At 43.0% G+C, this 27,328-nt stretch overlaps 1 protein-coding gene across 4 annotated transcripts in view; it reads left to right on the plus strand.

The window, feature by feature from the left end:
- Positions 1-27,328, plus strand: part of STOX2 (storkhead box 2) — a 424,566-nt gene that overhangs the window by 324,572 nt on the left and 72,666 nt on the right. The window contains exon 1 of one of the 4 annotated variants that reach the window (XM_033943227.1): positions 15,776-15,911. The exons of the other annotated variants lie outside the window; for them this stretch is intronic. The gene's annotated coding sequence lies outside the window, so the exon portion shown is untranslated. Of the gene's footprint in view, positions 1-15,775; positions 15,912-27,328 lie in introns of those variants that run through there. 4 annotated transcript variants of the gene reach the window in all.

A 27,328-nucleotide genomic window follows, 5' to 3' on the forward strand; every position in this document is an offset into this window, starting at 1 on the left:
AGGTGATGGTAGTGGTGGCTGCCTACCTGCGCAAGATGGACTTACAGGTTCATCCATACCTGGACGACTGACTGATCAGGGTTCTGTCATCCACCGAAGGTGAGCAGGTGGTGGCTCATGTGGTCCAAGTTCTGCAGGACCTGGGTTGAATAGTGCATTTCTGAAAGAGCCTCCTGACTCCATCACAGTCTCTGGAATACCTGGGTGTCTTGTTCAACATGGCAGACAGTCGTGTCTGGCTTCCAGAGGCAGCAGACAAACTTTGCTCTCAGATAACGAACTTGTTAGCCAAGCCAGCCCAGTCCCCTTGGCACTACCTCCAGGTGCTGGGTTCCATGGCAGCCACAATAGACGTGGTTCCCTAGGCAATAAGAAAAAGTGTTCAGATGTTTAATTTTGTGCTTTCCACAATAAAATAAATATGAAGAAAATGTTCAACAATTATTTATCACAAAAAACAAAAGGGAACAAGCCTGAAGAAGTATTTAATACCTTATTTAACTCAGATGGTGCTCAGAATCCACGTATGGAGTAGAAAAAACTCAGGATGGGGAACAAACCCCTAAAGAGATTTTTTCATAGAATCTATCATTGCACCAACTAGTGTGTTAGAAAGGTGATTAAAAGTGCTTCATTCTGTTTTGCATGTCCATAACATAGGTAAGTATTCAATGATTCAAAAAATATATTTTCAAAAAGTGCAAGCAAACTTAACTTCAAAGTCCATACAGCGATGGTCCGGCAGGGTTCTGACGCGTTTTGCCGAGGAGGCTTCTTCAGAGAACCCGCTGTGCTGTGTGCAATTCAAAATTAAATGCTTCCTAAACAAACAAAAAGAAGGTGTAACTATATAAAGTTCACGAAGGCAAAAGTGTATACAACTTACTCTCGACGTTGTCGGCAGGATACCTGGTTCAAAGGAAGAAGTCTTTCATTTCCTGTGACATCAGTGCTCAGCTGAGCACCCTGTACTTATGTTAAACCAAGCTGTCCATCATCGGTGAAGAAACGCCCACCATTCTACTTCTCGATTCAGTCCAGTAGGAGTCACTGTGTCCCAATGATATATCCACCTCTGTTCTTGTTTCCACAGCCAGGCTTGAACATTGCCTCCTCTCTTAAGTTGGGCAACTTCCAAGACTGTAAACTGGAGATCATGTAGTTGGTGAGATGTCAAATGCCAATGCTGCACTAAAGGGGCAGCTAAATCGCCCCTCCAGATCTTGCTCAGATGTTCAGTTATGCGTACCCTGATGCTGCGAGTAGTGTGACCGATGTATAACATCCTGCATGGGCATATAATCATGTATACCACCCCCTGAGTATCACAATCCGTATGGTGTTGGAGGATGTGAAATTTGGGTGAAGTTGGGTGGTTAATACGTGTACTTTCAAAAGCATAGGAGCAAATGGTGCAGTGGCCACATTTAAAATGACCCTTAAGATGTTCAGGAATGTGAAACTGTTCACTGACAAATTGGGAGGTAGTGATGTGATCACGTAAGTTCTTGCCTCGGGAAAACGCAAACAGAGGGGGTTGAGAAAGTTCTGAATGTACCTGAAGGATGTGCCAGTGAGATTTGATGATCTTTTTAATACCAAATGCTTTATAAGAGTAAGGAAGAGTACACACCATATGGGGTTCCGCAGCCGCGGGGGATGGTTGTAACAGGTACGATCGATGGGCATATAAGGCCCTTTTATAGGCCTTTTTAATAACACCCTGCGGATAACCTCTGTCAGTAAAGCGTTGCCACATATCCACAGAACGTGTTTTGTACTCTTCTTTGTTGCTGCATAAGCGTCTGAGCCTAAGAAATTGGCCCATGGGTAGGTTATTTATGTCATACATCACAAATACAGAAATTATGAAAGGTTGGTCAATGTTGAGACCTCCTTGTAATTTTCCCAACTATTCTTATTTATATATAGTATCTTTTCACAGACCCTCAGAAATGCCACCAGCCACTCAAATGCATATCATAGTGGTTGGATTTATACATTAATTCCTCACCGGGTCAATCCAACAATTTTTTTAAATTTTTTATATTGATGATTTTCAAAAAGTGCATCAGTGCATAGATAAAACTTTTTATAAATATAAAGCTAATACTTAGCTTAGCTTAGGTGGTCCATTTTAAGGGATCCTGTCACCGACATGTTTCACCCTGCTCGGGTTTCATCAGGGTTGTAATCCCTCAGTTAGAGTTGGTTTCCCACAACGCGACCACTCCCAAGATTACAAAAGATTGGAAAGCAGTGCAGTATAATTTAAATCAGGGGTCTCAAAGTCCCTCCTTGAGGGCCGCAATCCAGTCAGGTTTTCAGGATTTCCCCAATGAATATGCATGAGATCTATGTGCATGCACTGCTTTCAATGCATATTCATGAGGGAAATCCTGAAAACCTGACTGGATTGCGGCCCTCAAGGAGGGACTTTGAGATCCCTGATTTAAACCAACTTCATGTCCATGACAAGTGAAACACACACCAGGGCTCCTTTTACTAAGGTGTGCTAGCTTTTTAGTGCGCGCTAAAGATTAGCGTGCGCTAACCCCATGCTACACGAAAAATACTAACTATGGAGGCGTTAGCGTGTAGCGCATGCGGCAATGTAGTGCAGGTTAAAACCGCTGGCGCACCTTAGTAAAAGGAGCCCACAGTTTTGCATGCTTTCCCCATGTGTTTAATTTTATCTCTGTATGGTTTGCAGTGCTATGCGATCTCTTCTCTTGACTTCTGCAGAATCCTTGCTGCCTTACAGAAGAGTTCTTCAGGCTGTTTATATGCATGAGATCTTAATTTGTGTAAAACTGTTTTGCATATGACTGTAAAAGTTCCCTCAGGGATGAGTGTTTATTTATATTTTGGAATAGCTTATCTATTTTCCATAGATATGGATACACTTGGTCCAAGAATTTATTGAATTAATATTTGTTTTATACCAAGTATTTCTGTGTTTCCCTAAGTTTGGTCATGCATAAGGGTATCATTAAGCAGAAAGGAAAATTAAGTTAGCTGGTGATTTGGTACTGGAAGGGATATGGAATCACACTGTGGAGAGGTTTGACTGGCTTTTCCATTGATGCTGAACTGACCCTTAAACAGGAAGTATTTCTAATAATATAATTTTCATATTTAGAAATACCATTCAGTTCAAAGCAATCAAGTAATTTTTGGCTATGTTGAATGCTTGGTGTTTGGTGTTTCACTAATAAATTTATTTTCTAAGGGGTCAATGGTGAAAAAAATTGGCTTGGTTTACTTTGAGAGTATCTGGATAAATTGATAGTTTTTACATTTTTGGCTCGCTGACTAGTTAATTTTTGGTTGAATACTGGCATTCTTAGGAATACATAGGATAATATTCAGAATGCCTCAGTCAGTGGATTTTAAGCCATTGACTGCTGTAAGTTAATTCATATAGATATTCAATGCTAAGCCATGTCCAAGCACCAACATTGAGTATCTAGGTCAGCTGCAAACCTGGAAATATACAGGCCCCAGGACAGAGTTTTAAATTGGCTCTTTAGGGTACTGGTAGCCAGTTCAGTTTTTGCAGAAAGGAGGTGATGTGTCCACACCACTTGCAAGCTCTATCAAGATGTGGGTAGGAGACATTTTTGTTTTGTCAAGCACAGGACTGTGGAGTTGGTAGATAAATCCTTTGACTCCGATTCCTCAGTTTCTGGTACCCACGGCTCTGACTCCAGGTACCCAGAATTGTCTCTGACTCCACAGCCCTGGTTTTATATATATGTTTTGAAATCAGGGCTGTGGAGTCGGTAGATAAATCCTTCGACTCCGACTCCTCAGTTTCTGGTACCTCCGACTCCAGGTACCCAAAATTGTCTCTGTCTCCTCAACTCTAACTCCAACTCCAACTCCACAGCCCTGGTCAAGCGATAGTTGGGAGTGGGATAACTAACTCACCAGCTAACTTAATTTTCCTTTCTGCTTAATGTTGCTTATCCTAGGAATTATTCTTAGGTGCCATTGACTTGTTCTCAAGTCCTAGTGGCTTGATGAGTTACAGATCTAAAAGAGATCTGTTTTGTGCTAGTTACAGATCTAAAAGCGATCTGTTTTGTGCTAGATTGGTAAGGTCCTCCAGTGTCATCTCCAAGGTTGTTTTCAACATGTCCAGCCATCAGATTGCAGGTTGTCCTCTTCGCCTGGTTCCTTGGATCTTCCCAAACATAATTTCCTTCTCCAATGATCTTTCCCTTCTGACTGTGTGACCAAAATAAGAGTCATAGCTTTATCACTTAAAGCCCAAATGATGAAGGGGGACAAACTAAAATCGATGGGATTAGGGGATACATTCACTAAATGGGTAAGGGATTGGCTAGATGGTAGGCTTCAAAGGGTGATGGTAAACGGTACCCCCTCCAAAACATCAGCAGTGACGAGTGGAGTACCTCAGGGCTCCGTCTTAGGGCCGATTCTATTCAATTTATTCATAGGAGATTTGACCCAAGGGCTTAGAGGAAAAGTATCACTGTTTGCCGACGACGCCAAACTATGCAACATAGTAGACGAAAACAGTGTGCCTGACTTTATGACGCAGGACCTATGGCAGCTGGAACAGTGGTCATCAACTTGGCAGTTAGGCTTCAATGCTAAAAAATGTAAAGTAATGTACCTAGGCAAAAAAAATCCACACAGAACTTACACACTAAATGGTGAAACCTTGTCCAGGACCACGGTGGAACGAGATTTAGGAGTGATCATTAGCAATTATATGAAGGCTGCCAATCATGTGGAGAAGGCTTCGTCCAAGGCAAGACAAATGATTGGCTGCATCCGTAGGGGTTTTGTCAGCAGAAAACCTGAAGTCATAATGCCACTGTACAGATCCATGGTGAGACCTCATCTCGAGTATTGTGTTCAATTCTGGAGACCACACTACCGGAAAGATGTGTTGAGAATTGAGTCGGTTCAGCGAATGGCTACCAGGATGGTCTTGGGGCTCAGGGATCTCACGTATGAAGAAATGTTAAAAAAACTGCGGATGTACTCACTGGAGGAGCGAAGAGAGAGGGGGGACATGATTGAGACCTTTAAATATATCACGGGGCGTATAGAGGTAAAAGATGATATCTTCAGTCTTATAGGGCCCACGGTAACCAGAGGACACTCGCTGAAAATCAGGGGAGGGAAATTTCAAGGTGATACTAGGAAGTACTTCTTCACCGAAAGGGTGGACGATCATTGGAACGAGCTGCCTCAGCAGGTGATTGAGGCCAACAGCGTGTCAGATTTTAAGAGAAAATGGGATATTCATGTGGGATCTATAGGGGAGTAAGAATCAGGGAGTTGGTATGGGCAGACTCGATGGGCTATGGCCCTTTTCTGCCGTCAATTTCTATGTTTCTATACGTTCTCGCTCTGAGGTCATGGAGGTTGCTAAGTGTAGGATGAGTGAGGCCTGACCATGCACTGAGTTGCCAATCACAGCACAATGCACTAACCAACACTCCAGGTCAAAAGAGACATTTTCTCTCATTTGTTGCTGTCTACAGCAGGTGTATATTTGGTTGTGTCCTTTTGGCACCATCTGTGTGACTTATGTTTATGAAATATGTAATGCACACATGGTGTCTGGTCCTGTCCAGCTCATTCCCATTCACTATTCCAAACACTCTTCGGCGCAACACCATACTGCATATGTGAGTGCCTGCTATGCCTTTATAGAATAGTGCTAAACACATTCCTGGCTTTTGGGAAGCTAGATGTGATTTTGGGTGCACTATTGGTGTTTAACTTTTATAGAATAGCCACTTTAGGGCCTCTTTTATCAAGCCAAATAGTGTGGGCTGGTGCGCTAAATGCACTGAAGCCCATAGGGACTGAATGGGCTTTGATGCATTTGCTATTCGGCACTCTCTACTGCAGCTTGATAAAAGAGGCCCATAATGTATTATTGCTTATTACAAAATCCACTACATTTGAAAATTAATCAAAAAGCATTGTTCATATAGGCCCCTATATACCAATGCTTAGCATAGAATAATAGCATTATCTGCCACATGCCTATTGCCTAAAATGGACTATAGGGCAGATAATGCGTAATTGTACTGTTATTGTGCTCTAACCATAAGTAAATAGGAGTGATTTTTTTAAACAAATGTCATTTCTGAGATATAAAATTAACTTGTTATTACAATAACTTGCAGTTTGTATACTTTTTTTTGCAAATAATTTCAGTAGGAAAATAACTTTCCAAAAGTAATCTGGATATTTTTTTAGGGACCAAAAAGTAGTAAAGATTATTTTCTTTATTTTTTTAAATGCCTTTAATCATTCAGCCTTGCTGTTTGATACAGTAAGTGGAATGATGTTGAGAGGTGCAATAAATTATAACATGACACAAATATTATTTTCTACATTTTATTTACAATAATTTGACTGAAATGCAACATTCTTTTGAAAATAAAGGTAATCCTAGAAAGCTTACTAGTCAAAGGTCATCTCTAAAAGTAACCTGTAGGTGATTGATGTGGAGGGCCATTTTCGATATAACGTCCAGACCCGAGTTTAGACATTTTGCAGAAGACACATGAAATTCCAGTACCAAACACGCCCATTTTCAAAACTGCAAAATATCTATCTTGGGTTTTTTTTTTTTAAATGGCCATTTTTCTGACGTGCTTCTATCTTGTTGAACCATTTTTGAAAAAAAGAAATATGTCCAAAAGAAAAACGCACAAAACAAGCCATTGGGATGTAGAATGGGCCAGCATTTGTGGTAGACTGGCCACACAGACATCCTAGCAGAGTAGTGAACTTCACATAAAAGAAACACATCTCACCATAACCCCCTTAAATTGTGTGGTGAGCCCTCCAAAAGCCACCCAAAACTACTTGTAGGTGCAGTAGATTTTGGGTGGTTATGGTGGGCTCATACGCTCTACCACAAGTGTAGTAGTTAAGAGTGGGATATGGGCCTGGGTCCCCTTCTCTGTAGTCAACTGCTACTCCAGGAATCTGCTTGCTGCTCTACTATGATTGGCCATAACATCTGAAACTGTCATAAAGCAGGTAAGTACTGCTTCATTTACATTTTAGGAGGTAGAAGGGGTTCAGGGACCACTGGGGGAGTGTAGGAGGTCATGCTTATTTCCCTCTTTAGCAATTACCGTATTTGCCGGCGTATAAGACGACTTTTTAGTACCTTAAAATCCTCCCCAAAGTCGGGGGTCGTCTTATACGCCGGGTACTGTTTACATGCCCTTGTTGCATGCACAGCCGGCCAGGTTCCCTTACTTTTGTGGCACTTCCCCGACCGACCGACAACAGCCCGGGTCCTACAAACCTCCCTGCCCTTAACCGCGAATCTAAATTACCTTCTTACAGCTGCTGTAAGAAGGTAATTTAGATTCGCGGCTACAGGGCAGGGAGGATTGTCGGACCGGGGCTGTTATCGGTCGGTCGGGGAAGTGCCACAAAAGTAAGGGAACCTGGCCGGCTGTGCTGCAACCGGGGCGGGGCGGCCGCCCCTCTCTCTTGGTACCGCGAGGCTACTCTTCTTCTCCCTACCTTCTCTGCTTGCAGCACAGAGCCGAACTGAAGTCTTCCCGACGTCAGCGCTGACGTCGGAGGGAGGGAGGGCTTTGTTTAAGCTTTGTTTAAGCCCTCCCTCCCCTCCGACGTCAGCGCTGACGTCGGGAAGACTTCCGTTCGGCTCTGTGCTGCAAGCAGAGAAGGTAGGGAGAAGAAGAGCCGCGTACATCCAGAAGACTGAGCATCCAGCCCCGCAGGAGCCCCGCGACCCTCGGAGGCGTCCCCATGGGATCCCCGCGACCCTAGGGGGCGTCCCCACGGGATCCCCGCGACCCTAGGGGCGTCCCCGTGCAGCTCTCTAATGCTGTTGTCGGTCAGTCGGGGAAGTGCCACAAAAGTAAGGGGACCTGGCCGGCTGTGCTGCACCCGGGGCGGTAGAGAAGGTGTGCGGAAGAAGGGGTAGTCTTATACGGCGAGTATATAACAAAACTCTATATTTTAACTAAAAGTTGGGGGGTCGTCTTATACGCCCAGTCGTCTTATATGCCGGCAAATACGGTATTTGTTAAAACAGGTCTAGCCTCAAATGTCCAAATTGTGCCCAGGACATATTCTAAAATGTTTGATTGTGGCAGAAAAACGATCAGGTCATAAGCTCGCCCTAGTCTCGCCTTCTTGAGAGTTAGATGAACGGTAGATAAACAACATAGAAATCCATCTAGAAAATAGGTTTTGAAAATAGCGAATTGGAAGGGTTTGGTGATAAAAATGCCACTTTTTGGACGTTTTTCTTTTTTGAAAAATGTGCTCCACATTGTATACAGCTACTTTCTAGGAAAACAAAAATCCTCGATCTGTGACAAATTGTTTTAGTGATCAACTAGCCTGCAGTGAATTGTTTTCCAACAGTAAATATTGGCTTTGAGTGTCTGAATTAACAGCTGTGAGAATAATGCAATTGTTTGTTGAAATCTGGTTCATAAAGCTTAATAGAGCACAGGTTAGATGGTATTTGTTGCAGATACTTTGAGTGTAGATCCAGTTTTATCAAAAGGTGTATAAAATAGATCTGCAACAGCCTAGGAATTTTGCAGGAAAAAAAAGAACATAGAAGGTTTTAGAAATGTGGAAACCAGTTCTATAATTGCTTGCGTGCACATGTGCCTTGCATGCACTTGTGTAGTACACACTATTCTCCAAGGCGACATTTAACTACTATTGTGTACGTCTGCAAGGGGAGCTTACACATAGGCGGATCTTGGGAGGGGCAGGACTACTACATATGTACACAACTTACAAAATACTGTAAGTTACAGTACATGCATTGCATGCCGCACTTAGGCACACTTGTTTACACCAACCTTTGACCTGGCATAAATGGGTGTGTCTGCATTTAAACGCACTAGTTCCTGCTTTTGTTAATACTGTATAATGGAATATGGGTGCCCAGATAAGAATGCACGCATTGTCATACTGGGTCAGAGTAAAGGTCCAAAGAACATGCACTCCCCATGCGCATCAAGGTGCCTACTAGGATCACCGAGTTATAGAATTGCCCCTTTATTGGCAATCAAGAAATGTAAATGTAGTTCACATGCCTGAAGATCTGCTATTGGTTTAGAATCTGTTTGGGGGTTTTGTTAATTTAGCTGTTGCTTTTTGATACTGAAGATTTTTCCTGATTCCTCTCCCCTTTTGTTTTGGTTTTTGTGCTTTGATAGGTACCTTAACATTTTCTTTTGTGCTTGCCTCAAGAACATCTGTAACTTTTTGTAATAATAATGCAGTCAAAGGAACAGAGACCTTTCAGTTGCTCTTCATCTAGTGCAGAATTTTAATTAAAAGGGCATTGTGCAGATGCAACTGGAGTTTATTTTTATATAGTTTTTTTTAAAATAGTCCATGTATGTATATATATATATATATATATAAGTGTATATATGTATATATATATATAACCTGTATATGTACATACATATGTGGGCTATCAGTAATTTGATGCCGCTAGCACTGATATCACTACTTTTTCACTAAGTTACTACTAACACCTGCCCCCCAATTTCTACTTCAGGTGATGATCTAGACATCAGTGCTGAGAAACTTATAAGCCCAGTACGTAAGATCATAAGAGTTGCCATACTGGGACAGACCATAGGTCCATCAAGCTTAGTATCCTGTTTCCAACAGTGGCCATCCCAGGTCACAAGTACCTGGCAAGATCCCAAGGAGTAAAGCAGATTTTTTTTCTGCCGCTTATCTTAGGAATAAGCAGTGGATAACCACAAGCCAACTCAATAATGACTTATGGATCTTTGCTTTAGGAAATTATCCAAACCTTTTTTAAACCCTGCTAAGATAACTGCTTTCACAATATTCTCCGCCAACAAATTCCAGAGTTTAATGTCAAGTGGTAGGTGTTTCTGAGGAATCATCTAGCTGTTCATCATCCCTCTTGCTGGCATTTGAGATATCCCTAATCAGCAAAACAATGACTGGATTTATATTCTTCATTAGGTATAAATGGGGCTTTTATTTTGGTGATGGTGGGAGTTCCAGAATTCTTCCTCCTTCACTTACCCCATCTCCTGTGCTAACTTCTCCTCTTCCTCTTCCTTATCTGCACATATTCATCCCTCCTTGCTTCCACATACTATTCCTGCCACCCTTCCCAAGCTGTCCCCTATCCCTTTCCAGAACTCAGTGCCTGTGAAAGAGCTGGGTCTGAGAACAGCAGCAGTATTTTGTAAGTGAACATAACCCATGCAGTGAGCCAGTGAACCTTCTCAGGCTCCATTTGTTGATCTATAAAGAAGCCAGGCAAAGCTGTTGCAGAGCCTATGATCAGCTTAGGCTAGAAGTCATATCACACTTCCTCACAAAGTGCCTCCACTGATGCTGACCTCCAGGGGTCTTGCCAGGTACTTGTGATGTGACCTGAGTTTGACCACTATTTGAAACAGGATACTGAGATTGATGAACCTTCGATCTGTCCCAGTATCACAACTCTTATGTTCTTATGGCTATCTCCTTCACATCTTTCTTCAAATATTTAACAGGTAGTGGCTAGGGTGGTACTGGCTATGGGAGGAAATGAAGATATGCACAAGAGCAATTAAACATGGAATAAAATCAAAATAAACCCCATCATCATTTCAGAAATTGGATTCATTAAATTTACGGTTACTATGTAATGCCAGAAAAAAGAAGACATATTGAGACATCCGGGTTTTACTTCCATTACTTTCAATGGAAGTAAAACCTGGATCTCTCAATCTGTCCTCCTTTTTCTGAAGTCATATTGTAACCCTAATTAAATTACTAGTCATTTTTAGTATTGATGAATATAATCTGCCTGAACATATTGCTGAATATTATATTGCTTTTTTCACAGGAGTCATTTACTAACAGCATACACTAGGGAAGCAAAGGGCCCACTGCATAAAATAAGTGATTAACACAAACAGTATTAGGGCTCCTTTTACAAAGGTACACTAGCTTTTTTAGTGCACGCACCAGATTACCGCCTGCTCAAGAGGTAGCTAGCGCGCTTTTGTAAAAGAAGCCCTTAGTGTGCGCTGTTAATAAATGACCCCCTAAATGAATTTCAGTATACTCACTCCATACAGCCTTCCCCATCATGTGTGAAACCAGTAGGAACTTGTCCAAACCATTGCTGCTGTAAAGTGCAGCTTGATCAGGAGTTCAAATTCTACACAACTTTTATAAATATGCTTTTTGAGCAGGTTTTACTATTTTGCAGTGAGGCAAATGACTTCAGCTACATTTTTGGTTTGGTTTTGTCACAGATAGATCTAGCAACAAATTCCAAATTCCATCTGGCAGGATCTGTACAGCTGTCTCTCTGTTGCTTGGTCTTGATAGAATTGTATGGTGCAGTCCTTGAAAAATTATGTATGTATGTGTGTTTGGTTTTTTTTTTTAATATCAAACAACATTGCTGCTAAAGGAAAAAAAAAGCAACTTTTATTGTCTTATTTGCATCTATCATGCAAAACATAGTTCTAAATTTTCAATTAGCTAAGCAAGGGGGGAGTAAGGTAACCAGCCTCAGTGGAGAGCAGCTGGCATGTGTTGCCATGACAACAGGTTCAGCAGGCTGCCAGCCAGCATCTCAATGGACTTTCTAGGAGGGAGCTTTCAAACAGTGCCTGTTAGGCACAATGTGATTGGTCACACCTCTGTTGTCTTTGTGTGGCGCAGGGGATGTTGGGTAAGACCCAGAATGAATGCTCAGTTTGTCTCAAGGCTGCAGTGAGGTAATGCTTCTGAGTCTTTAGGGATTATGAGCCGGATCCTCTGAAAGACTGCAGTGTGGAGTCTTTTCTTTTCTTTCTTTTTTTTTTTCTGAATTACCTACTCTTAACCTAGTCAGGAAGTTTTGCAAGCATAACCAGCAACATATATAGATGGTAGGAAACGAGAATGACAGAGGTGAGCATTTTTAGTTGTGATGGGGTGGTAGCATTTTAGGGGAAGCATGAAACAGGGAAAAGAAGTTGCAGTGATGATTCTCTTTTTAAACGCCTTCAGTGCGTTGCTGTCTCTTCATATTTTTTTTTTTGCGAGTGATCATAAAAGAGCTGCCAATCGAATAATAAGATAAGATATTTATAAAGGAAGTTTGATTTGTAAGCTATCACACACTAGTATTGATTTAATTCTTTAGTCTTGATGGCTGTAACTCAAAACAAGACTAATTTGCTAGGCTAAATAATTGAGCTAATTTGTAAAGTATGATGTCATCCTGCTACAGTACAGTACAAGGTTGAGCCTGTAGCATGCGGGCTTTTCCTTGGGAATTTTTTGCCACTAATATTTTATAGAGGGGGCTATTTTTTTTCTGCCAATTCTTTATTGAGGAACATTTGCCTGCTGCGGTTGGCTTCTGTGTAATTCTTAGCTTTCATAAAACAACTTAATAAAAGGATTCTAGGCGCTGCCTCATTCATACCCTCCCCCCCTCCCCTCCTAACAAGACCTCCTTCACTTTAATACTGATTCTGTATTCATTTACTTTCAAAAGAAGATTTAGGTATTATTTTATGTTACAGTAAAACAGATAAGTAAAGCGCATGATTTAGGACTACTTGATAAAGATTCAGTTAGTGGCATGCTTTTCTTCAAACAGTGGTTTAAAATGGAGGCATGCAATTGTTACTAAGATTAGGACGGAAATATTAGGGCTAAACTACATAATCAAGCCCCATGCCAAGTAGAATTTCAGAAGTAGGGTAAATCTTTAAAAAAAAACATCTTTAAGTCTGGTAAAATCACAAGGTTTTTCAGAAAAGTTAATTTTCAGCACACTGGTTCTTCATGTAAGAATAACCTACTACCCCTCATAGCTCTTGATTTGGTCTGGAATACATAATTGCATATTAAGTTTTGATTAGAAGAGTCATGGATTTGCTTGTAGGAAATTCAAGATTGTAATCCAAATAAAACCCAAAATCAGAGGTGCGTAAACATAAGTTGCCAGAAATTCAGTGGGCAGGTTAATGACCTTTAACTTTCAACATTCAGTGGATCACTTACTAACAGCCAGCACTAATGGCTTTATTGCTTGCTATCTGCCTCAGGCCGGGGCCCTGTGACAGATACAGTAGCATGTGCCAGTAAAGTTAGAGCATGCTCTTAGTAAATGAGCCCCTTAGCAAAGAGCTAATCTGAATTGCAAAGAGCTATTTTCAGATTTGTATCTTTTGTAAACTATAAGGATAATTTTCAGCTGTGTATGGCTTAATTTAAAGCCTGCTGCCATTATTTACATTATTCAGCGCTGAAAATTGCCACTGTCCATATGATATAGCCATGCCACCTGTACTCTGCAAACCTTTGCACCTCTGAGAACCAGGGGAACTAGGTTTGATTCCCACTGCAGCTCTATGTGACTCAGAACAAGTCACTTAACCTTCCATTGACCCAAGTACAAAATAAGTGCCTGTATGTAATATGTAAACCAATTTGATTGTAGCCATAGAAAGGTGGTATATCAAATCCTATCCTTTTCCTATTTGAATATTGTGGAGCTGGTTAGGGAAAATTTTGTGGTCTAATACTGTATAGTACCTGAAAATACAGGGATAATGAACTTGCATGTTCACTGGCCAATGGTGAATGTATAAGTCCCTTTATTATTTTATTATTATTTTATTAGTACTGTTTTACTGTGTGAGATTTTAATCAATGGTGTAAGAAACACCACATTAGAATCACGGGGAGCCATTTTGTGGTTCCTATGTCATATATTGAGTATTCTAAACACTATCACAATGATGGACATCATTGTGATAGTGTTTTGTTTATTATTAATAGTTTTCACAATATCCGAGTGTTTTTGTTATATTGAGTATTCTTACATTAAAACATCGCCACAGTGAATAAACTTTTTTATCTTTTCAGTTTCTGTACATAATTGAGAATAAGTCATCTTGATTTATATAGCATGTTTTATCCAGATAGGATCCGAATATGCTTTACTAAAGCTAATTTTTCTGTTTCAAAGTGAAAGTGTCCAGCTATATTTGCTTATAACTTAATCCAGAAAATCATTTTAATAAATCACTTATGGCATGTCAGTCATTGATTTTATATGGGGTGATAGACTGATATAATATTGTAATAGATTTTCAACTAGTAATCAAATATACTTCTATATACTGGTTATTTTAGAAAACGTATTCACAATTTGGAAATGCAGAAAACAGCATCTAGAAATGTATATCAAATACATGTGAAATCTTGATTTTAGAAACCTGGGATATACAGGTCCAAATCTTAGATCCGTGCATGTGACAAGGAGGTATGGTCTAGTAATGTTTGGGTGGGATTAGGAGGATTCTAAAATATACATGTGTCATAGTAACATAGCAACATAGTAAATGATGTCAGATAAAGATCTCAACGGTCCATCTAGCTACACTCATTAAAATTCATGATTAAATTAATTTTTTTTTTCTTTGATATTTCTGGGCCATCCAATCATCCTGTTGTTTGCAGGATACCTACCGTAAAGTCTGACAAGTAACGTCCTCATGTTCCAAGTTAGTGGAGTTCCCATTGAAGCCCATCCTACACCAAACCTCCATACATGGGACAGACTACCCTCATTTCAGAACAGAGTGTATGTTATGTCTTCCAGGATCAACAGTGGGATTTGCTACTGCTGCCAGGGACATCTAGGTTGATTAAAAGTACTTTGTTTACAGCAGTGCTGTACTGGAGGGATTAGGAGAGGGTGCCCCTTAATCTCCTAGTGCTTTCTGTTCCCCCATCCCCCAAGAGCAATAGTGGAAAATGATATCAGGCTTTATGACAACTTGCAGAAAAATAGATGTGTAGATTTCTAAAATGGCAAACATATACATCTATATGCCATCACATACACATAGATATCAGTCATGTTCCCTCTGTAGATGTTATCCATGTCATTCTTGTAAAATGGATGCTCCCACAATGCATAACCAGTTCATACATGTCAATTCCTGCATGTACTTTAGATCAGACTCTACATTGGCACTACTGGAATTGTACATTCCCTCACCTTAGTATTTCAATTCCAAATTCTTCATTCTGTCTAAAATAGGGCTCCACAGATATCAAAATATAGTGAGTATTTAACATGCAAAATCATCAAATGAAGAAAAAGTAAGAAATTATAGTACAGATGAACAGTAGCTGAACATCCCTGGAGGCCTTCATACCCCCTAGAATTTGGAATTGTGATGCTGTGCCAGTGGCATATGCAGTCATGTTTCTGAAATACTAAAGGGTTGATATTCAGTCAGCAGCTGTCAGCGTTTTTTTTTTTTAAACACCGGCCACCATGGGTAAAACTCCCCCCCCACAAAACCCACCAGATATAGCCTTAATTATAGAGGCATCAGCACTGACTGGCAGTGCTATCTGATTAGAGGCAATATTCCAAACACAAATGGACAGCTAACCAGAGAAAGTAAGAAAAGTCTTTTTGTTGTTCTAACTGCATGTTTGTGCTTCTTCTGCACTGGGCTGCCTAAACTGACAACCTGTTCCCTCCCTGCCGGACTATTGGTGGTCATGCCCACTGGTGATATCACCAGTGACGCGAAGGACAAAAGTGGGGAGAGCACTCTGAAGAAGAACTTGACCTGCCAAATAGTGCCTCCTGTGAGAGAGGGAGCCCTACCTCCATGTTTGTACTTCTTCTGCCCTGAGCTGCCTAAACTGACAACCTGTTCCATCCCTGCAGGACTATTGCTGGCCACGCCCACTGGTGATGTCACCGGTGGCGCGAAGGACAAAAGCGGGGAGGGCACGCCGAAGGTGCTGCATTGACATAGTCGCATCAACGAAGGAAAGCGACTAAGGAGCTCCTTAGTTCGAGTCTTTGGATGAGCTATACGGTATTTTTTCTTTGTGTGTTAATAATGTCGATAATATCTGTTATTATATATCAGGGACTTTATGGTCCCTTAAAAGGAGTAAGAAGGGTGATAAGGTGTGGAGCTGAAAGATGTTTGGTTCAGGTCCCGCTAAGTAGTTCTACGGACAAGGTACTGTTACGTATTGGGCTGGTGAATGTGAGGTCACTGAAGTCAAAAACATCAGTGGTGCATGATCTTATGGAGCAGAATGGGTTGGACCTGTTGGGTATGACTGAATCATGACTTGAAGACTCTGATGTGGCTGTAGTGAATGAATGCTGTCTGTTTCAGTATGAGTGAAGGTGGGCATGTCGAGGATATAAGAAGGGTGTAGGGATGGTTTTATTTTTTAAGCGTACCCTCACATTAACTGTGGCCCATCAGGGAACAGTTGATGGGATGAATGTTTTAATAAAGCAAAATATTAACTTCGCTCTCTACCTGGTTTATTCCCCACCAGGAGTCTTAGCACAGTATATTGTTCATACTTTTTTAACTTGCTGCTAGGGTTAGGGCTGGACTTGTCCCACACAGTTATATTGGGAGATTTTAATGTGCCTCAAAACTTGGGTGGAATGAGAGGGAGTGTGTTTTTTGAAGCAATGGAGGCATTAGGATTTAAGCAGTGGGTGAATGCATTGTTCGACACATATCGTAGGCAATACATTGGATCTAATGTTTACATCAAAGGAGTGTGTGGAAGTGATCGGCTTGTACAGTGAGTTTAAACCTTGGATGGCCCGTGCATTTATAAAAGCAGGAATATTGATTAAGACGAAGGTGAAAAATTGTATAAAATCAAAAGGGGAGGTACAGATTGCACATCCCAAATTTGAGGCAGCATATTTATGGCAGGAATAGGGAGTGCAATTAGACAATATTGTGATGAGTAGTCCTGATTCTGCATTGCAGGAGTGGCAAATATCCCTTTGAGCTGCATTAGATAAGGTAGCCCCAATGCGAGGTTGTGAAAGTTGAGAATGAAAGAAAGAAATGGATGACTATTGAACTTATGGAACAGCATAAAAAACTGAGAAAGATTAAACGTGAATGGCATAAAGGGAGGGCAGCGGAACTCAAAGAATGATACATGCTGCACTAAGTAAGTGGCTAAGGCTGCGAGGCAGAGTTTTTATCAGCAAAAAATAACTTAGGTAATGGGTAAGCCAAGAAGGGAGTTGTTTCAGCTAGTGAAATAGCTTAGTTGTAATGAGGCTGCAGAGAATCCAGTGTGCCCGTTCGCCGCTGATGAGCTTAACCTCTGTTTTGTATCAAAAGTTGTGCGTATTATTGAAAGTATTTCACCAGCAGTTGGAGATTGGAATGTAGATCTTGATCTGGATGTGAATGGGATATGGGACTCATTTGAGATGGTGGATGAGTCAACAGTTAGTGAGATGTTAAGTGCTTGTCGAACGACAGTTGTAACAGGGGACATCTGCCCACTGGGAGTGTACAGAGTCTGAGTGCTAAGATTACCGCGAGTATTACATTAATGATGAATCTCATTTTAAGAGATGGGGAGGTACTTGATGCATTAAAAATTGCAACTATTGAACCAGTTATTGAGGACAGGCAAGTGGATGTTGGGGAAATCAGTAACTTTCATCCTGTGGCATCGTTGCCAGTATTGCCAAAAGATACTTGAGAAGCTGGTTTATCTTCAGCTTGAAAGGTCCTATGAGAACATAATGTTCTTGATGCCCACCAATATACATTTCTTAGTCATCATAGCACCAAGACTTTGGTTTCGATGCTGGATGAGTTGTGGATTGGTTTGGATGGTGAAAAAGAATATTTAGCCTTTTTTCTGGATGTTTCGGCTGCCTTTGACATGCTAGCCCATCAAATCTTGTTAGGCGATTGCAAAGCTGTGGAATGGGAGGGGTAGTTTTAAAATGGTTCTCCTCATTGTACCATTGGCAGCAGAAAGTGATAGTTTCTTGTCGCAGTGATGTGTTGACAGGCATGCCGCAAGGATCTGTCCTCTCAGCCGCCCTGTTTAACCTTTATCTTATGCCGCTGTGTAAACTGTTGCAATGCTTTGGGGTCTCTTACAGACTTTATGCTGATGACATCCAGCTCTTATTCCCCATTGAGGGACAATTTCGGCGAGCAGAGGAGCGGTTGAAGCTCATCATGCAGGGGGTAAAGGGCTGGATGGATTGCAACAAGTTAAAGCTGAGTGTGCAGAAAGCTAAAGTTATGTGTTTTGGGAGGACACAGGGTAATGGCATTCCAGATTCAGCTGAACTTCTTGGCACATCATTACAAATCACTGAGATGAAGTATCTGGATGTCATTATGGATTCCTGCCTGACATTTAGACGTCATGTCCAAGCAATGATTTGGAAGATATTTTTTTAAATTACATTTGCTGAGCACCCTTAGATCATATTTGTCAGGCAGTTATTTTAAGATCATCTTGCAATCTGTTGTTTTATCATGTTTTGACTATTGTAACCTCATTTTTCTGGGAATACTAACTTCAACACTGTGTGCGTTGCAGGTTACTCAAAACTCAATTATAAGGACACTTTTCAGACTAGGGAGGCGTGAACATGTGTCAGAACACTATATTAAATTGTATTGGTTAAAATTAGAGTACCGGATACGTTATAAATTGCTGGTAATGGTGTATCAGTCTCTTCACTGATGGTTAATTTGACCAATCTTACCAGAGGCCTTCAATCCTGATGAAGCCTCTCTTTGAACCACTTGCGTCTTCATCTCTCAAACATCTCACTTGGAAAGTAATATTCTTTAATCTGCATCACACCTGCACACCGAGTCAATGAACTTCAAGCACTTTTGTCAGATCCACCTTATACAACAATAGGATAGTTCATACTCAACCCAAGTTCTTCCCAAAAGTCATTTTGGAGTTTCATCTAAACCAGTCTATAGTTCTTCTTGGGGTTTTTTTTTTTTTTTTTTGTAAGACCACATTCTCACCCTGGTGAGGCAGCACTTCACACACTAGACTGTAAACATGTTCTTGCTTATTATTGGATTTAACTAAACCTCACAGAACTTCCACTCAACTGTTCCTATCATTCGATCTTAACAGGCTTGGAATTCCAGTCACCAAGAGAACCATCTTGACATAGTTAGCAGGCTGTATCTCCCTTTGCTGTACTCAAACTGGGCTGCCACTGGAGGGTTGTGTCACAACACATAAAGTTCAAGCAAGGGCGACTTCAGTAGTTCATCTACGTTCCACTCTTATTGAGGACATCTGTAAAGCAGCTACCTGGTCCTCAATTCATACCTTCACATCCCACTACTGTTTGTTTATTGAAAGTTTCTATACCGCTACTAATGACTGGTTTACATGAGCTTCTGTAATGGTGTTATAATACATGAGCTTCTGTAAAGGTGTTACTATACAGAATTAGCGTTTTCTGAGATGGTTTTCAATACGACATATTTATACCATAATCAATCATCCAGAATCATTCCAGACAGGATAGCTGGTTCAGCTAAGCAGTTCTACAAAATTTATTCTCCATTTAGATGCCAACTTTCCTCCAACCTTTTTGGTTTCACCAGGCTCAGACACATGATCCTGGCAGCTAGGGAGTCCCATATGTGAGAATATACTGCCTGCTAGAATGAATTACAGTTACTAACCTGTAACAGGTGTTATCCAAGGACAGCAGGCAGATATTCTCACAACTCTTCCACCTCCCCTAGTTGGCTTCTTAGTTTTTTACTGAGGTGATGGTCCCGTGAGCTGGCATCGGGTAGGAAGGCACTAGCGCATGCACGATAAGTTCGGTCTCGAGACTTTTCAGTCTTTTAAAGTGACAGTGCACTTTTGTCTGTATCAGGCTCTGTGGTTGATGTCACCCACATTTAAAAATATCTGCCTGCTGTCCTCTTTTAACACCTATTACAGGTATCTGTAATAGGCAGATAGTGTGAATGTTCCCATGCCGCCACTGCATTTAGCTATGTGCCTGTGCATGGAGTGTCTACCCTTTGAGGTAATTGCAAGGCAGATGCTCATCACAACCCCTCCATTTACTTATATAGCCATTGTACTTATTGTGTGCTATTGTTAGTGCAAAAATGCAACCACACTAAAGAGCCCCTAAATCTGTCTGATTGGCCTTTGACCTTTTAAAAGTGTGTTGAAATAGGTCCCATGCAGCCATGTGTATTATTTAGTATAATTCCCTTTATGCTAAGAGCCATGTAAATAAATGATTCATACAGAACATGGATATATCATAATATGTATGGCAGATATGTTGTTTTCCTCTCTGAGTGCTCAAGAATCTAATTCATCAGACTTAACCTTGCTGTTGCATTTCTGCTCTCCCTGCCCACTTGATGAGATCTCTTTATCAGTCACTGCAGTGCAGCTGGGCTTAGTGCCAAAGCAGGAGCCTTTTCTTACAAAGACAAGAATGTACAATCACCCCAAGTATCGTGGAACATCATGGCTTAATTCCAAGTTATTACTCATTGCAGTTTATCACAGATTCTGGGCAGGAAAGCCAGATCAAGCTAGGTTAGCTGATCATTTTCTTAGGCTTCTCAGTCCTTGAACAGCTGCAGTGATGCTGCAGAATTGTTCAGCATTGCAGTGGAGTTTGATTGTTAAGATTGTGCGTGCCTTCCTCCTAGAAATCAGGCTTAGTAGGGCTGGAGGACTCAGCATGACTTGAACTGTTAACATAAAGGGAAAGGTAACTGGGGCTACGCTTAAATCAAGTTTGCTTATGTACTTCATGAACTCGGTCTTGATGTGACACTGCATTCTCTGAGGTCAATCAGGCATAATATTCTCTCTTGTGGGAGATGTAATCCATGGAACCTGGTACGGACACTGTACAGTGCTGGTTCCCTCCCGCCCAACATCAGCTCGCGAGATCATCAGTTCTTAGTTTTCAATAGAACTGAGCAGCTATGTCTTTGGTTTCTCCTCTGTGCGGCAAACTTATATATCATTTTATACCTGGTTTAATTTTATTGTACTGCTCATAATTCTTCATTTTTCTTGTATTATAGTCATTTGCTCAAATTTGGTTAGATTTTCTTCATTTTTTAGCCTTTGAGCCATTTCAAGATTTATTTATTTTTTTTTGTCTTGGGGAGCGTTGACAGTTTTTGGCATATTTTTCTCTCAAGCTCCCTGGGCCATCGAATCTTTTGATTTCTCATTAGCCATTTTTCACTCCATATCAAAGAGGATACCGAGCGGCTTCAAGAAATGTACTCGGTGTAATCAGACCATTTTAGACTCTGACCCCCATAATTGGGGTGTTCAGTGTCTGTGTCCTGACCATATTTGCTATTACCTCTGGCTGCATATGCAAAAGGAGGACACTTAAAGCCCGACAACTTCAGTGTTAAAGACTTCTTGGTTCAGCATAGAGCATGGCAGGAGTTTCAGCACCTGATACACAACCTACATCAACACTAGCATGGGTATCAACACCATATGCACCAACACCGAATAGAGAGTGTCAACCATCAGCCTCTGCAGATACAGGACTCGATATCATCTTCGTCTATGCTTTACCAGTTGGGGGAGGCATCTCATAAGAAAGTTAAGAAGCACAAACATTCCTCCCCTTCTAGGCATGGCATGACATAATAAGCATCAATGCGCCTGGGGCAGTGTTGCCCACGCCTTCTTCTCTGCTCCCTCTTTTCCGTTCCTCCACCGCACGCACCTTCATTCGGCCTGTATCTTTTTAACTCTTTGCCAGCAAAAGCAATATCTCCAACCTTCTGCTCGCACCAGCCTCAGCTCTCCCTCTGATGTCATTTCCTGGTCCCAAAGAAGTACGTGTGGGGCGGAGAGGAGGCGAGGTGCTGGGGCTTCCACCAGGACAGTTCCTGAGGTGGTCCCCCCCCTCCCCCACCTTTACTATGCCACAGAATGTACTGTACATTGCTGGCCATTGTTGTAGATTATATCTTCTCCCAGGCATGCCTCAACATTGGAATCTCTCATGCTCAGACAAAATGCTTTGCAGACTACCTCCACACTGATGTCTCTTCTGGTGCAAATGCGAACTTATGCTCAAACAAGCTATCAGGGCTACTGCACATGCTGTCTGCACAGGCTTTAAAGGTGTCCATGCCTGCCTCAGCCCAGCCTGAGGATACATTAAGGTGTTGATTGTGGACAAGGTCATGCACTCCTATTTGACATCAAGCATCGGGGTTGCAGCAGCAGAGAAGTTATCTCCTGGGTCGGAGCAACAGCTCCTGCCTCAGTGCACAGTCAATGCTCCTCTCAATACACACTCCCAGATTCACCTAGGAGAGAGTATTTTGAGGAGTCTAACTCAGACATCTCAAACCTATGAGGATCTGCCAAATTTGCTATCAGAAGAATCCTAAGGCATACTTTCTGATCATGGAATGTTGCTACTATTTGGATTTTTGCCAGGTTCTAGTGACCTGGATTGGCCACCGTGAGGACAGACTTCTGGGGTTGATAACATGGACTGTTGCTACTTTTGGGGGTTTTGCCAGGTACTAGTAACTTGGATTGGCCACCATGAGGATGGGCTACTGGGCTAGATGGGCCACTGGTCTGATCCAGTCAGGCTAATCTCATGTTCTTATCCTTCTTCTCCACCTCAAAGGCATAAGTCACCACATGAGAGCATATCCTTTACAGGCTTTATAAGGCAAATGGGTCAAGCTCTTCACATTAAAATGGAGACAGAGAAAGAACTTAGTTCAGAGCTTTTTGAGCTTCTTGACTTATGAATCTCCACCAAATGACTATATCAAGGTACCATTACATAGTGACATGAAAAATACCCTATTTAAGAACTTGAAAGACCCTTCTATCAATCCAGGTGACTCCTAAAACCTGACACAATGTACAGAATACAAAGGCCCTGATTCTGTATAGGACGCCCGGGAGAGGTGTCCTATTCAGAATCGGGCCTACACTAAACCCCAGTTCTGTAACCGGCGTCCATGTTACAGACGCTGGTTAGAGAATCGGGTTAAATTAGACACGGCCCGCTACATTTATCGCTGCAAGGGATCTCTCTGCCGCTATAAGTATAGTGGGCCACGGCCGCCTGTCCGATTGCCGGCAGGAGGGTGCCCAAACCCTCCTGCCAGAAGATGCCCCCCCACCCCCGACACTACCAATTGCTGGCAGGAGGGTGCCCAAACCCTCCTGCCAGAAGATGCCCCCCCCCGACACTACCGATCGCTGGTAGGAGGGTGCCCAAATCCTCCTGCCAGAAGATGCCCCCCCGACACTACCGATCGCTGGCAGGAGGGTGCCCAATCCCTCCTGCCCAAAGACGCACCCCCTCCGCACCCTCCCCCCCCACGCTAACAGCCCCCAAACCTCCACCCCACCAAACTAACCTTTTCTTTTGGCCAGATGGGTCTTGCCCGTCCAGCCGGCAGGCCTGCCTCGTCAAAATGAGACGGGCCCGCCCCTTCCCGGCCCATCCCGCCAAAGCCTAAGGCCTGATTGGCCCAGGCTCTAGAAGCCTGGACCAATCAGGCCTTAGGCATAGCAGGTCCGTCTATCCCCACTTAATCTAAGGCCTGATTGGCTCTGGGCGCCTGGGCCAATCAGGCCTTAGACTTAGTGGGGATGGGCAGACCCGCTATGCCTAAGGCCTGATTGGTCCAGGCTTCTAGAGCCTGGGCCAATCAGGCCTTAGGCTTCGGCGGGATGGGCTGGGAAGGGGCGGGCCCGCCTCATTTCGACGAGGCGGGCCTGCCGGCTGGACGGGCAAGACCCGTATGGCCAAAAGAAAAGGTTAGTTTGGTGGGGTGGAGATTTGGGGGCTGTTTGCGCGGGGGGAGGGTGCGCAGGGGGGGTGTCTTCAGGCAGGAGGGATTGGGCACCCTCCTGCCAGCGATCGGTAGTGTCGGGGGGGGGCGGTTGGTAGTGTCGGGGGGGGGGCATCTTCTGGCAGGAGGGTTTGGGCACAGATCTCTTGCCGCAATAAGTATAGCGGCCGCGTCTACTTACAATGTAGACCAGCATTTTGTTGGCCTACATTGTAAGCTTCTCTTCCTCTACTAGGGAGACGCGTAGGGCCGCCTAAGGCCCTTAGGCGAGCTTAGGCATCTTGCGGGCCTCCCTAGGCTCCCGGAGGCGCCTTCAATATAGGCGGCCTGCCTGGGGAGCATTTTTTTAAAAAACGTGCATCCCAATTGGCTGATTAGACAGCTGTAGGACGCCTACTGCTGCCTAAAATCGGGACGCACTTTGTAGAATCAGGGCCAAAGTGTCCAGGGTTTGAAAAATACAACTTCAGCACCACTCTAGTTGTGGAATGTGCTCTAAAATGCTCGCACAGTTCAAGAGAAGCTAGAACATTAAACTCTTTTGGTAAACACATTTTTTCAATCATTCATGCTCTTAAACAGAATTATGGACTACCAGTTCTGTTCTTCCATTTATTTAAAATCCTTGCTTAAAACAACTTTCAGAGTATGAAGAATTCCTCCCTCAGGACAAGACTTCAACAGTTATCCAAGAACTTGTTCACTATGAGAAGGTTCCTAGCCAAAGGTATATATGATGAATTTGATGTTTCTTCTAGATTAGAACATAAGCAGTGGCAATTGCTATGTGCCATTTATCTTGACTCTGAGTCTCTGGGGGGAGAGGTGGGGTAAAAGGTTAGCTGATAACATGAAACACCACCATTAGGGATTGTCTCCATTTTCTCTATAACCATTTGTGTATAAAAGTGAGTTTTGTTAGTGAACCAGAAAGGAAAAATAACTCTCCCATGCCACAGGTCCTTGTTCACATTTCACACTCACAATTCAGCTCATTTCTGCCCAGTTCATATATGTGTAAAAGTGATTTTTGTTAGTAAACTGGGTAGAGATGAGCTGAATTAGCACCATGAAATGTGAACAAGGATCTGTGGGATGGGGGAGTTATTTTTCCTATTTGGGTTTAAAGTAGCTATTTCAAATGCAGCATTTGGTTTCATTTAACAGAAGTAGGGTTTGTGATAGGAAGGGAAAATAGTATTTCAAGGGAGACAATCTCTACCAACCTATTCTGTTTGTTTTATAATTGTTTACTGTGGACTTCTCATCAGACTTCAGCACTTAACCTAAGTAAAACTTTAAAAAAAAAAAAAAACATTCAGCCTAGGTTTTTGATGTGAGCAACACAGTCAGGCCTCTAAAGACAATTGTGTGAAAACAAAAAAATGCTACATTGATGTCAAATAAATGAATGTTCTTTCCAGTACGCTAAATTCATAGTTGGCTACAAGACAGAATGAGGTTGATATTGCAAATGATTTATGTAGTTAACTCTGGAGTTAACTGTGTAAGTCTTTATATTCAAAATTTGGGAATGACTGGACATTTCATTGTCTGGCCAAAAGTTATGTATTTAAGGGAAGGTGTTCTGGGTCAAATGTTATCTGGATTGCTCCTACTTAAGTAGAGAGCATGACTGAAAACTGCTTAGCATTAAGTGGATTTGTGATTCACTTACCTTTATCTGGTGCATGCTCTGCTGAATATTTTTTTCTCATATGTTAATATCTATCTTGATAGTTTTGCTGTCCTATAATTTTCATTCTGAAAGGAAACTTTAAGGTCTATGTTTACAAGACTGAGGAGGACAAAAGTTAAGGCAAAGCTGATTTGTAGTCAGTGGCATACCAAGGGTGGGGCGGGAGGGGCGATCCGCCCTGGGTGCCAGCCCTGAGGGGGTGCTCCCGGCCTTGCCGTTCAGTCCCCCCACCCCCGAAGGACCGCTCGCCCCACTGACCTTCCTGTACCACCTGTGAAGCAGCCCGCAGCAGGATTGCGACGTCAGCGATTCCTGAGCTGCTTGGGCGCTGCTTCCTGAGCCGCGGTCCCGCCCCTCCTCTGACATCAGAGGAGGGGCGGGACCGCGGCGCAGGAAGCAGCGCCTAAGCAGCGCAGGGATAGCTGACGTCGCGATCCTGCTGCGGCTACTTCATAGGTGGTGCAGGAAGGTCAGTGGGGCGAGCGGTCCTTCGGGGGTGGGGGGGGACTGAACGGCAAGGCCGGGAGCATAGGTAGTGCTGCTTCATAGGTGGTGCGGGGAGGCCAGGGGGGCGAGCGGTCCTTCAGGGTGGGGCGGGCGGACAGGCAGGCAGGAAGGCTTTCAAGGGGGGAGGCAGGCCTTCAAGGGGGGGGACAGGCCTTCAGGGGGGGTGTTCAGACCTTCAAGGGGGAGGGACAGGCCTTCAAGGGGGGGCAGGCAGGCCTTCAAGGGGGGCAGGTCTACAAGGGGGTGGGACAGGCCTACAAGGGGGTGGGACAGGCCTTCAAGGGGGGGGGACAGGCCTTCGGGGGGGGGACAGGCCTTCGGGGGGGGTGCAGGCCTTCGGGGGGGTGCAGGCCTTCGGGGGGGTGCAGACCTTCAAGGGGGTGCAGGCCTTCAAGGGGGGGACAGGCCTTCAAGGGGGGGACAGGCAGGCAGCCCTTCAAGGGGGGGACAGGCCTTCAAGGGGGGTGCAGGCCTTCAGGGGGGGGTGCAGACCTTCAAGGGTGTGCAGGCCTTCAAGGGGGGGACAGGCAGACCTTTAAGGGGGGACAGGCCTTTGGGGGGGACCCTGGTTTAGAAGTACCACGGAGGGAAGGGGGTGTTCAAAGAGACGTGCATATGCCAAACTTTGGGGGGGGGAGGAAGAAATAATGGGTCTGAAAATAGAGGAGAGGGAGAGAGATGATGGACCATGGGATTTAGGGAGGGAAGGAACAGAAAGGGAGAGAAATTGGACACAAGGGATGGTGTGGAGGAGGGATAGAGATACTGGATAGAAGGGTAATTGGGAAAAGAAAGGGAGAGATGGTGGATTCTGGGGTGGTGGGGAAAGAGGGAGAGATGCCGGATGAAAGGGTAGTTAAGAAAAGGTGGATCTGTGGAGGGAGATGAAAAAAAGGAAAGATACCAGACTTCCTGGGGAGGGAAGGGAAATGGAAAGGGAGGACAGAGTTGGCAGATGGATGGTTAGCACGCAGAAAGAAGAAAGAAGGAGACCCTGGCAAGTAAGTTATCAGAAGAAAACCAGAGCCTTGGACCAACAAGATTTGAAATATAACAAGACAACAAAAGGTAGAAAAATTAATTTTATTTTCTGTTTTGTGATTATAATATGTCAGATTTGAAATGTGTATCCTGCCAGAGCTGGTGTTGGACTGCAAACGTGAGCTAGGATTTAACAGAGAGAGGAAAAGTCCTTTTTGTTTCTTTATTTTATTTACACCACAGCGCCAGTGTGGTTAGGAGAAGCCAAAGGGGGTGAAAAAGCTATAAAACCCACCAGGAGTTTTGAAAAAAATCACCCAACTGGGCAGGAAAATCGAATTGAAAAACCAATTCAATAGGCTGAATCGAATCGAAATTTTTTTTCCTGAATCTGGCAGCATTAGTTTGCGCT

Source organism: Geotrypetes seraphini, chromosome 1 (genome assembly GCF_902459505.1).
Source record: "Geotrypetes seraphini chromosome 1, aGeoSer1.1, whole genome shotgun sequence".
In the NCBI taxonomy this organism is placed as follows: Eukaryota; Metazoa; Chordata; class Amphibia; order Gymnophiona; family Dermophiidae; genus Geotrypetes; species Geotrypetes seraphini.